This window comes from Spinacia oleracea, chromosome 4 (genome assembly GCF_020520425.1).
Source record: "Spinacia oleracea cultivar Varoflay chromosome 4, BTI_SOV_V1, whole genome shotgun sequence".
NCBI classification, from domain to species: Eukaryota; Viridiplantae; Streptophyta; class Magnoliopsida; order Caryophyllales; family Amaranthaceae; genus Spinacia; species Spinacia oleracea.
Genome location: NC_079490.1, coordinates 132,674,105 through 132,687,201, shown reverse-complemented (window position 1 = coordinate 132,687,201; position 13,097 = coordinate 132,674,105). Strand labels below are relative to the sequence as shown.

General features: G+C 37.4%; 1 non-coding gene across 1 annotated transcript; it reads left to right on the top strand.

Moving 5' to 3' along the window:
- Positions 1 to 12,440: 12,440 nt before the first annotated feature.
- Positions 12,441 to 12,546, top strand: LOC130460437 (small nucleolar RNA R71). The gene has a single exon (XR_008920307.1). It is a non-coding gene; the product is annotated as a small nucleolar RNA R71 (small nucleolar RNA).
- Positions 12,547 to 13,097: the final 551 nt, after the last annotated feature.

Sequence of the window (13,097 nt, the reverse complement as noted above, 5' to 3'; positions counted from 1 at the left end):
AGATGATGCCCGCGTCAAGTAGTTTCACTACCTCTTTTCTCACCACATCTTGCATATTAAGATTCAAACGACGTTGTGGCTGGATGCGAGGGCGGTGATCTGATTCCAAATTAATTCTATGCATACAAAAGTCAAGACTATTGCCCTTGAGATCGTCAATGCTATACCCGATTGCCTTTTTGTGCATACGGAGCACGGTCAGAAGCTTAGAAAGCTGGCTATCGTCGAGTGCAGCATTAACGATCACAGGAAAATCCTCATTATCATCAAGAAATGCATATTTAAGGTGAGATGGTAATGGTTTTAGTTCTACCTGCGTCACCTGTGGCTCGGAAATAGAGCGAACAGTTTCTAATACCTCTAAACCATCGACCTTCTCAGCTTCACTTCCATCTAAATCCGAGATCAAGGAATCAATCTCACAATCTCCTTCCCCTTTTTGGGCCTCCAAGGTGAGAGTCGCCAGCAATAGATCATCATACAACATTCTAGGGATGTTGTCTAGAGAAATCTCTTCTACAATATCAATCCTGCAACAAGTATTCTCAAGCATAGGAGACTTCACAACATTGGTTAGATTAAAAGTAACAGTATCATCACCAACACTCAAAGTAAGAGACCCAGACTTGACATCAATGACAGCCCCTGCAGTACATAAGAATGGCCTACCCAAAATTATGGGGATTTGACTATCCTCCTCCATATCTAGCACCACAAAATCAACAGGAATGTAGAATTTCCCCACCCGGACAGGAACATCCTCCAAAATACCTAAGGGATACTTTATAGAACGGTCTGCCATTTGCAACGTGATTTGTGTGCATTTTAGTGTTCCCATATTCAACCTATTACAAACAGAAAGGGGCATGACAGACACACTTGCACCTAAATCACATAATGCTTTATCAATGAACAATGCACCTACATGACAGGGGATGGAAAAACTACCCGGATCCTTAAGTTTGGGTGGAGACTTATTTTGCAATATGGCACTACACTCTTCAGTTAGAGCGACTCTCTCCACACCACCATAATCCCTTTTCTTAGTGATCATCTCTTTCAAAAATTTTGCATAAATAGGAACTTGAGATATTAAATCAGTAAAAGGGACCGTTACCTCAAGATTCTTGACCATTGCCAAGAACTTACCAAGTTGTTGATCGACCATAGTTTTCTGCATCCGGTGAGGGAAAGGCAACTTAGGCACAAAAGGGAGAGAATCAGAAATCTTCTCTTTCCCCTCATTTGCGCCAACATCATCAGCATTATCAACTTCCGGGGCTTGAGGCTCTAGATCAATTGCTTTCTCTGGTCCATCTGTGTTCTCCTTAGCAAGTGTTGCATCATCAATGGGCATCGAGGGTCCATCATATTTAGTGCCACTTCTAAGAGTAATAGAATTGGCACTTTCTCAATTTTGGGGCGGAGTAGGTTTCCCTGGTAGTGTACCCGGTTTCCTTTGAGATAGAGTGTCACCAAGTTGAGCAACTTGATTCTCTAACATTATATTCTAATTCTTCAACTCTTTGATGCTCTCATCATGGTTCTTTTGAGCTATCTTTGCGGTCTTTTACATATTTGCAATGAGCTTATACAGATCACCCATGTTAGGCTCTGGAGTAGCACTTCTCTGAGGGGGTTGTTGATATCCTTGATGCGGGGGCCTATTAAACCCCGGGGGAGCATTATGTGAAGCGCCTTGTTGAAATGGAGGCCAAGCAACATGTGGTTGAGGTGGATGGAACTTTGGTTGTGACCATTGTTGCTGGGGTTGAGGATTCTGAATATTGTTGCCCCGAAATGAGAAATTTGGATGATTCCTCCAACCAGGATTAAATGAATTGGAATATGGGTCATGTTAGGTTATGATACATAAGAATAAACATAAATCATGCGGAAAAACCATAAAGCCAGGAAACATATTATTTAGACATAATCATTTAGCATAATTCAGATGCATACACTTTGTAGCGTGCCCTCCCTAGCTGCGCCCGAACCGAACAAGAACAAGTCTTTAGGACTCAAAGTGTCGTCCCTCCGTAGATAGTCCACAGCACGTCCGGATCCGCCTTAAGCTTGACCAACTAGAATCTCCCTTAAGGTTACTGGGAATTTCGGCTATTTGGGTTGCAAGTGTTTGGCTGATTTTTGCTTGAAAATCTTACCTTTTGAATACTTCAAATCTCGATGTAAATATGTGACCCTAGGCACCAATTTATAGAGTTTATGGAAAGGAATTATAATCCTACTAGGATATGGATTTATTAATTAGAATCCTATTAGAACTCTAAATAATAAATTTAATCTTTTAGGATTAGGATTTAATCAATGCACGAATTCCGATAGGATTAGGATTCGTTACGAACACGAGCGTCGCACGACCACGAGGAAAGCACGCACCGCGCAGGCCTTGCGGCCCACACGCATGAGCGCTGCCTCGCAGCCCACGAGCACGCTCAGCGCGCGCGCCAGCAGCCTTGATGGGCCTGGCCTTGCGCTGGGCCTGGCGAGGCTTGTGGCCTTCGTGTTGGGCGCTCGGCTTGCTGGGCGTGGGCCTGGCTTCTTGCTGGGCCTTCGTCTAACAAGCCTCGTCCGATGCTAATTCGTACGATGCGCTTCCGATTAAATTCCCGGTTACGGAATTCATTTCCGATACGAACAATATTTAATATTTCCGATTCCGGAATTAATTTCCGTTTCGAACAAATATTTAATATTTCCGTTTCCGGAATTATTTTCCGATTCCGATAATATTCCCGATTCTGACAATATTTCCGTTTCCGGCAATCTTTCCGATTCCGGCAATATTTCCATTTCCGATAATATTTTCCGATACGTACCATGTTTCCGTTTCCGACAACATCTACGACTTGGATAATATTTATAATTCCGATACGATCCATATTTCCGTTTCCGGCAAATATCATCGTTTCCAGAGTATTCATTTCTTGCTTGTGACGATCTCAGCTCCCACTGAAACCAAGATCCGTCGATTCCGAATATCCATAGATGGAGTATTTAATTCCATTAAATACTTGATCCGTTTACGTACTATTTGTGTGAACCTACGGGTTCAGTCAAGAGTAAGCTGTGGATTAATATAATTAATTCCACTTGAACTGAAGCGGCCTCTAGTTAGGCATTCAGCTCACTTGATCTCACTGAATTATTAACTTGTTAATTAATACTGAACCGCATTTATTAGACTTAATATTGTATGCATACTTGGACCAAGGGCACTATTTCCTTCAGTCTCCCACTTGTCCTTAGGAACAAGTGTGCATTTCCTAATTCCTTTGTCGCTCGATGCTTGCTCTTGAAGATAAGGTAAGAGTTGTCATCCTTATTATATCCAGAGGTGTTTCTCGGTTTCAGAGTTCAACTGATCAAATAAACAGATAATCATAGCCTATGATTCATTCGAGCACGGCCATGCATTTTACAGTTTCTAGCTTTCCGAGTGGCCTTGTACAACTTTTAAGCATCTCATCCCGATTTATGGGAGGACAATCCCAATCTTGCGATCTTGAGATTAGACTTCGTTTGATAGGTGATTACCTGAGCGTTGCCTTTATAGCCTCCTTTTACGGTGCGACGGTTGGTCAACGTCAAAGTAACCAGGTCTCAAACAAGTAATATCAAATCACTCAGGTATTGAGGATTTAGTGTCTAATAATTTTAATGAAATTTACTTATGACAGGTTTTCATCTCTTACAGTAAAGTTTCATAGGTCTGTCCGATACTAGTCTTCCCAAAGTAAGTATTTATGCAAATGATTACGACATTGCCATGTCCATATAGTTCAAGAAACAGAACTACTAGTCATCTTGCATTCTAGTCGTCTAACGTTTTCTATGCGTCCATCTTTATAGAAAACTCCGACCAGGGACCATTTTCAACTTTTGACATTCAAGTTCACTTGATAGACATTTCTTAGTCACAGGACCGGTCCTAACAGTGTATCTTGAATATATCGTCAAATTTGAAGGGACTCATCATTTAATACTAAACCAAGATTAAATGGAATATGAAAATACATTTCATATATGATAATTGTTCAACCCCAATGTTTTACAACCATGGGCCTCAAACCCATCTTTAAAACAGTTCATAGAATTCAAAGCTATGCTTGATTTCCAGTGCTACAATGTGAGTGTTGCTTCTCACTTGTTACATAGGTTTAGTTATGATGCTTTGCCAATCTTAATATCCTTTTCATCGAATGTTCTTCGAGATATGATGATAAGATCTTTTGAGTTTGTTTATTATGTGATCTAGTCTTTCTTACTTCGATAGTGGTTCTACGCATTTTGCAATGAAGAACCATCAAGTCAGCAGACATGTGATCTCCCCAAGTTCAGTGAAGAACTCTTTAACATAAACAACCCTGTTTTATCGCTTCTTAGGTTGCTAGTGATGCTTTGTTTGGATTTACTTATCCAAGCAGTTCACAGATATGCGGAAGACTTTCCAACTATATCTTAGAACATAGAAATTATTATTTTAATTTCCCACGCAACAACCCATGGTCTCCAATCCATGTTGCCATTTCAAAACACGATGCTCTTTAGCTCGTCTTTGTCAATGGATAACTCCAAAGGAATCTTGCTTGATCCTTTGCCAGTGTTTACGTGTGTAGCATCAATATTTAGCATATCTTTATTTCCTTGAGTCAAGAACTGTTCCTATGTACCTTTTCAAGTACCATAAGTTTTTCTTGATCTCAATCTAGTTGATCTTCACTTAGATCAATAGAGATTGGTATATGTTCGTCATGCCTAAAGTCATACGATACGTTTTTGGCGATCCTCATATTATATCATACATGATAAATTCTTTTGCAGAATAAATCCCAATTCAATTCTATTCATGTAGCTTTAGCTCATCTAGTTTCAGTAGATACTAAATCCAGTTAAATTCTTTGACATATAATATAGGTTAAGAATCTTACTTAGATCCTTTGATGTTTAACTTAGTAAATGCTTATACATAGTTCAAACATTCATTACTTAGAGTTATTCACATGGGTCGAATATCTCCAATGGAGTCTTTCGTGTTTGATTTAGTAAATGACATTACTTAATCTAAAACAATATTATAAGATCTTTGTAAATAGATCTTAATACCCAGTATGTACTAAGTTTCGCCATGGTCCATCATTGATGAATAATTTCAAATCTAAGTCATTAGCATTTGAATTTTATTTCACAATAGAGAGATATGTGTGTGATACACATAGGACCAATTAAGTTTTTATGTACTCCCACTAAACTTCTTATATATCTATAAGAATCATGTACATTTTATAAAACTAAAATACTTATTAGCTTCACTAAAATACAATTCCAATTCCCAATTGCTTGCTTAAATCTGTACTTAGATTTCATAAGCTAGCATTCTTTTCAAGCATTATTTGGATCCACAAATCCTATGACATGCCATGTACATAGTTTTCTTCCAACATTTGATTGAGGAATACGTTTTGTCATCCAATTGCCATATGTACCAATATGCAATCATTGCTTGAATTATAGACTTAAGCATTATGATTTTGCATGAGGCTTCAACACAATCCACGCCGTGAATTTGCTTGTAACCTTTAGCAACTAATCTAGCTTTGTGTGTCAACACAATTCCATGTTTGATGGTTTTTATCCTTAAAACAAACTTGCAAACAATAGGTGTGAAACTATTCTTGCAAATCAACAAAATTCCAATTTTGTCATCAAAACATTTAGTATGTTTTATGGCCTCTAACCATTTAAAACATTTGAGTCTATATATGGCCTCTAACCATTTTAGGGAATCTGGGTTTCGTCATAGTTTTCTTACAGGTCACAAACTCTTTAATCTACATGATAATAGTTTGACTGCAAGTTGTAGGTTTCTTTACTATCTAATAGAAGAATCGCATAGCTTCAGTGACTTGAACTCCATGTTTCTTCACTATCTAATAGAAGAATCTCATAGTTTCAGTGACTTGAATTCTATGCCTACTTTGGTATAAAACATCAAACAATAGAATATTAATAGCCACTTGAAAGTCCTTTGAATATTCTGTTCTCCTTGAAGCACTTATAAAGTCTTCTAAGAGATGTCTATTCTTTAAAGCCACTTCTAAAGTCCTTAAGAATAAGTGTTCGGATTTTCTGAAGAACTTCGAAAAGCCCCCGGAATGTCCGTTTATGTTTGTTGTTCGCCTCGAAGACTTTCGAGGTCTATTTTCTCCCACTTGTCATTTTGGAAACGAATCTCCAAAAGGACATTATTTCGAGCAAACAAACATTATGTTCTCAAAAATTCGTGGTAGAAACAATACCCTTGTGTCTCATTTAAATAAATCACAATGAAACATATATCTATATTTGGGCCTTAGTTTGTTGAATAACAAACACTAAGCTCCCACTGAGTTTAGGAACTCTTTAGATATATTATGAAAAGATATTCTGAAATTACTTTTCAATAGCTTTGACGAATTTGGTTTAGTTTGGTGGTAGTTGAGCATTTTGTTTTAGAAATTATAGGAAAATTCTTTATGATTCATCATTGATCGAATCAAGTACTAATTGACTTCGATCATTCCAACTTAGATATGCCATATCTTATGGAGCTAGATCGTGAAATTACATTACACAATCATTGATGATCATATTTGGTCTCAAGTAATCATTAACATGATCTAACCTAGATCTTTATGATTTCTTGCCAAGTGGGATTTATACTTCTGAATCTTTGAACTAGCCAAACAGATTCAAACTTATATCACATTGAGTAAATAAACCTATATTCACTCAAACCTGTGTGAAATAATAAAGTCATAAAACCTTTCTTTAGCTTTGAACTCTATCGTCTAGGCGTTCTAACAATAGTTCATATCTTTTCTTACTTTCAACAAGTAAGACTAGCTTGTCTTGAATTGATCTAGAAATCAATCAACTTTCAAAAGTCCATCAAAATAGAGCTTATGAATGTTAACTTGTTGATATGGTCTAAGCAACAATGCCAAAGATTAGTGGAACTCAAATCAAGAGTTTGATTTGAACCTAGTAAAGTTTTTATTGTTAAAGTGTTGTTTGTTTTTAATCAAGCATATTGACTCAACCCGTAAATGACCATTTCATTCAAATAAACAAACAAACATTGTTTTTGTTTTCTTGAATGTGAGTCTTTCTGTGTTTGAAACAGAAATTTAGGTATGCTGATTATGGAACAAAATAGCCATTAAGTTCCAGCCTTGAAAGGACTTAAAACAAACCAGATGACCCTACAACTAATGTAGCATTGCCATGCTTCATTCCCCACTTGTAGGTCAATAGTGCAGCCTAGCTTCCATTGTTTGAGTTATTACCGAAGTAAAAACCTCAAGCGGTATATGATACCAAGGAAGTTTGATTGCTAGGTCACTTCTCTTTAAACATAAAGTTATAGGTAGAAACGAAATCGTAAAATTTCTTTCATTTGTTCCTTATTTTCCTATTTCTTGTACCCTTTCTTATAGTCTTAAGAATTGAATTCTTTAGTGTTAACTTTTATACATTGTTTAGACATGTCCAATGTCATTCCAACATAGTTCTTACCATTTATATTGAATATTCTGTTTCAACTAGATGATCTTACCAGAAGCTTCTAAAGTTCTCTAAGCATCGATCTATTCGAATGTCTAGGGTCTAGACTCATTCGAGAATTAAATGGACAAAGATATTAAGTTGTTAACCATTGGTAAAGCTGAGCGTTTAAACTCAATGCTTTATGATCTCAAAACTACATTGTATTTTGAATTCACAAGCACCAATCGGTTTGCCATTCGATTTTGATTCTCGAAAACAACCATAAAAGTTGATATAAGAAACGTACATTTTAAATTGTTCACTTTCTCTCATTTCCGTGAATCGTTCTTGGATTCACTACAAATCGAGGAAATTTACTGTTACCTTTCTAAAAGGATTTATTGCAGTGCAAGATATTTAATTATAAACAATAATTAAAACATACATTGAAGAATGCAAAGTCTAAACATTTATCATGAGTAATAACTTGAAAATTAAAGCAATCATGCAATTTAAACAAGTTATTAGCATTTTATTCGATTTTATTGTTCCGGCAGGTGTGAATAAAATGATTCCAAGACCCTAAAACCATTGAATAATTAAGCACATTATGTATTTTGACTCAATTCTAAAACATTTTAGGTAAACAAAAGCCTTATGCTAATAGTCTAGAAACTACTCTTGGTTGATAGGTACGTCTAAGAACTTATTAGGTAAACCTATCGATTTTGCCACGACATAAAAGGACTCCTTACTTATATCGTTGAGTTTCACCAAAACTAACATGTACTCACAATTATTTGTGTACCTTACCCCTTTAGTATCGATAAGTAACAACTCGCTATGGCGGAAAACTATTACTATGATCGATGTAAAGGATATCCAAGTAAGTGTTATTTTGGCATGACACCTTTTAACTCAATTTTTAAGTTTGGAACTTAAGGTTCTTACTATGTTGGTTAAATTTTAAGTGAACTAAAATCCTTAATCATGCAACATAATCAAGCTTTGATCTCATGCATATTTAAGACATATTTAAAAGCAATAAATAACTTAAAGCATGCATAAGATAAATGTGATCTAGTATGGCCCGACTTCATCTTGAAGCTTCAACTTCAAAGTCCGTCTTGAAAATGGATTGGAAACTCCGTCTTGAATTTCACCGTGGGATGCGCCATTTTCTTCAAAAAGGATAAGCTATAATTAAACTAATTACAACTATTTTATGGTACGCAGACCATATTTGAATTGAAAAATAAATTTGGTGCTTTAGACCAATTACATTCAAATTAATGGTACGCAGACCATATTTTCTACCTATTTGGGCCATACTAGTCACTTCATAACCTGCAAAACAGTACATATACAATATATACCATTCGTCCATTCATTATCATGAATGGCCCACATAATTGGTTAGTTAAAACACATTGTATGCATCACATAAATATTTGCAGCATTTAATTAAGAGCACCAATAATCTACCAATTATTCAGTCCTTATTAATTCTAATCAAGTTGTTTAACCTTAAAAGATTTGTAGACCTAATCAAGAGTTTATGACTAAAATTTCTCCCTTTTAAACCAATAAATTTATATGCTTTACTAATTTTAAACATAAAAATGTATTTCTAGTCTAACCGGAAACATACAAATTTAATTAAAATTTAAAGCTCATATAAAATTATAATTGAATCCATCCTCTTTAATTTATTTTCAGTTGAATTAAATGAATTTAAATTAATTCAAGGTTTAATATTAGTAAAATAATTAGTATAAATAAAAATTTATAATAATTATAATATTCAAAATTAAAACCCGAGAAAACAATTTAAATTAATAATTTTAAAATTAATTAAAACGTTTCCGAACTGAAAATTCAATATTAAATTTAATAACGACTCAATCGTAACACGACGAGGCACTTGGGCTTGCGCCCACGCCCCATCGAGTGCACGAGGCTTAGTGCCCCTCGACTGTTCGTATCGCAACACGCAAGCAGGCCACACGCAACGCAGCAAGCACAGGCCACGCTGCGCGCAGCCCGCTCACTCGTCGCGCCTGTTGCTTCGCGTCTGCTTGCTTCGCTGGGCGCGGCAGCGCGCGCTGTGGCGCAGCACGCTTGCTGCCCACACGCGTCTGCCCCCTGGCTTGCGCCTTGGCCCATCGACCTTGCCTGCTCGCCCACTTTGCGCACAACACTCGACACAAGGGCAGCGTGCTGCCTTGTGCTCGTCTGCCATGGCTCTTGCTCGCTGCATTGTACCGCATGGGCGACGGGCTCCTTTGCTCGTTGTCGCATGCCCGCACTATACAACACCCCTTAAGGGTAACACGTAGCGTCCATTGCTTTGGGCGTGCCAGATTTATGGGCGTGTTATATAAAAAATTAAAATTTTTAATTCAAAATTAATGACAAATTAATAAATCATATTAATTTCATAATTTTCAGGGCGAAAAATCGAAAATTTATTAATCAATTAATTTCTGATTAACATGGATTCAAATCTAGGTCATAAAAATTAAAAATTTAACATAAATTAACAATTTTTATGGTGGATTTTAATCATGGATACCTAATTAAATTATTAATTAATTATGAAAAACAAATCAATTCTAAATTATTCGAATTTCAACAAATTAATCATAATTACAAATTAGGTTGTATAATTAACAAGTCTAGGCATTCGTAATTGTTAAACATATACAGTAGGTCAATCAAAAACTCAAGATTTATCAACAAGAATCGCAAATACTTAATTTAACATCTTAAATTTACAAACTTTTGCGTTCGAAAAACTAAAACCTCCGAAAAGTCATAGTTAGGCTTCGAATTTGGGAATTTTAGAATGCCTTTTACATGCGGAATTGACACAAAAGTGACTCGATTTGGATGAGTAACGAAGAAACTGCCGAAAAACTGCGTACATATAACTAAATAAACGCAATTTGCAATTAATTACGAAAATTAATCACCCCTTTAATTCTTTGCAAATTTGTAAAATTTAACCATGTTCATGCAATTTAGATTATGAAAATAATAAGAGGCTCGTGATACCACTGTTAGGTTATGATACATATGAATAAACATAAATCATGCGGAAAAACCATAAAGCCAGGAAACATATTATTTACACATAATCATTTAGCATAATTCAGATGCATACACTTTGTAGCGTGCCCTCCCTAGCTGCGCCCGAACCTAACAAGAACAAGTCTTTAGGACTCCAAGTGTCGTCCCTCCGTAGATAGTCCACAGCACGTCCTGATCCGCCTTAAGCTTGACCAACTAGAATCGCCCTTAAGGTTACTAGGAATTTCGGCTATTTGGGTTGCAAGTGTTTGGCTGATTTTTGCTTGAAAATCTTACCTTTTGAATACTTTAAATCTCGATGTAAATATGTGACCTTAGGCACCTATTTATAGAGTTTATGGAAAGGAATTATAATCCTACTAGGATATGGATTTATTAATTAGAATCCTATTAGAACTCTAAATAATAAATTTAATCTTTTAGGATTAGGATTTAATCAATGCACGAATTCCTATAGGATTAAGATTTGTTACGAACACGAGCGTCGCAGGACCACGAGGAAAGCACGCACCGCGCAGGCCTTGCGTCCCACACGCATGAGCGCTGCCTCGCAGCCCACGAGCACGCTCAGTGCGCGCGCCAGCAGCCTTGCTGGGCCTGGCCTTGAGCTGGGCCTGGCGAGGCTTGTGGCTTTCGTGTTGGGCGCTTGGCTTGCTGGGCGTGGGCCTGGCTTCGTGCTGGGCCTTCGTCTAGCAAGCCTCGTCCGATGCTAATTCGTACGATGCGCTTCCGATTAAATTCCCGGTTCCAGAATTCATTTCCGATACGAACAATATTTAATATTTCCGATTCCGGAATTAATTTCCGTTTCGAACAAATATTTAATATTTCCGTTTCCGGAATTATTTTCCGATTCCGATAATATTTCCGATTCTGACAATATTTCCGTTTCCGGCAATATTTCCGATTCCGTCAATATTTCCATTTCCGATAATATTTTCCGATACGTACCATGTTTCCGTTTCCGACAACATCTACGACTTGGATAATATTTATATTTCCGATACGATCCATATTTCCGTTTCCGGCAAATATCATCGTTTCCGGAGTATTCATTTCTTGCTTGTGACGATCTCAGCTCCCACCGAAACCAAGATCCGTCGATTCCGAATATCCATAGATGTAGTATTTAATTCCATTAAATACTTGATCCGTTTACGTACTATTTGTGTGACCCTACGGGTTCAGTCAAGAGTAAGCTGTGGATTAATATAATTAATTCCACTTGAACTGAAGCGGCCTCTAGTTAGGCATTCAGCTCACTTGATCTCACCGAATTATTAACTTGTTAATTAATACTGAACCGCATTTATTAGACTTAATATTATATGCATACTTGGACCAAGGGCACTATTTCCTTCAGGTCATTGGGTTGTCTCTGTTGAAAAGCATTCACTTGCTCCATTTGCGTAGTATCCTGAGAACTATAAGAGCACTCATGACCAAAGTGACCTTGGATGCCACATACTTCGCAGTAAGAAGTTGTCACTGGAGCTACACTAGACATAGCATTGATACTCATTGGGGGAGTACCAGACTGAGGAGCCTTCAAAGAATCGATCTTCAGGTTCATGGCTGCCACTTGTGAGGACAATAGAGCATAAGCATCGACATCCAATTTTCCCTTCTTAGATGTGGTTATGGTGGTGCTGTAATGGTTGGAAGCTAAATTGGTAAGAAAATCATAACCTGCATCCACTTCTTTGTCAAGAAAAACACCCCCAGCAGCAGAATCAACCGTGTTCTTTGTTTCATCTTGCAAACCATCATAGAAAATCTGAACCAAGAACCATTTTTCAATGTTGTGATGCGGACACGACCACTGCAAAGCCTTGAATCTATCCCAGGCTTCTCGAAGTGATTCACCATGTTCTTGAGTGAATGTAGTCAGCTTATGCCTTATTTCAGCAATCTTGGTGGGTGGAAAGAATTCTTCTAGAAAGGCCTGTGAAATAGCACTCCACTCTGTCTCCTTGACATGTCTGAGCCTTATCACGAAGGCTAAAACCAAACAACATAACTTTCAATTGGTCTTGAGTGACCCCTTGATGCTTGATAGTACCACACAGTTGGTTGAACCTTTGCAGATGGTTAGTGGGTTCCTCAGATGGATGACCACCGTATTGATTTTGAGATACCATGGAGAATAGAGCGGGCTTGATCTCAAAGTTGACTGCATCAATAGTTGGCATAGTGAGCCCAGTCGGAACACTATTCGAGGAAGGTACCCCATAAGATTTCGGGGATTTAGACATCGTGTGACTCGGTGGAGTCTGTGAGTCTTGGAACCTTGACTGCTTCTTCTTTTTCTGTCGCTTTTTTAGTTGACGAAGGGTCTTTCCAAGATCGGGATCGGGAGGAACCAAGGTACCCGTTCTGGCAGACCTGGGCATAAACAACAACGAAAGAAAACGCAGTGAGATTTGCCTCAATTGGAACTGAGAGTTCCAATGAGA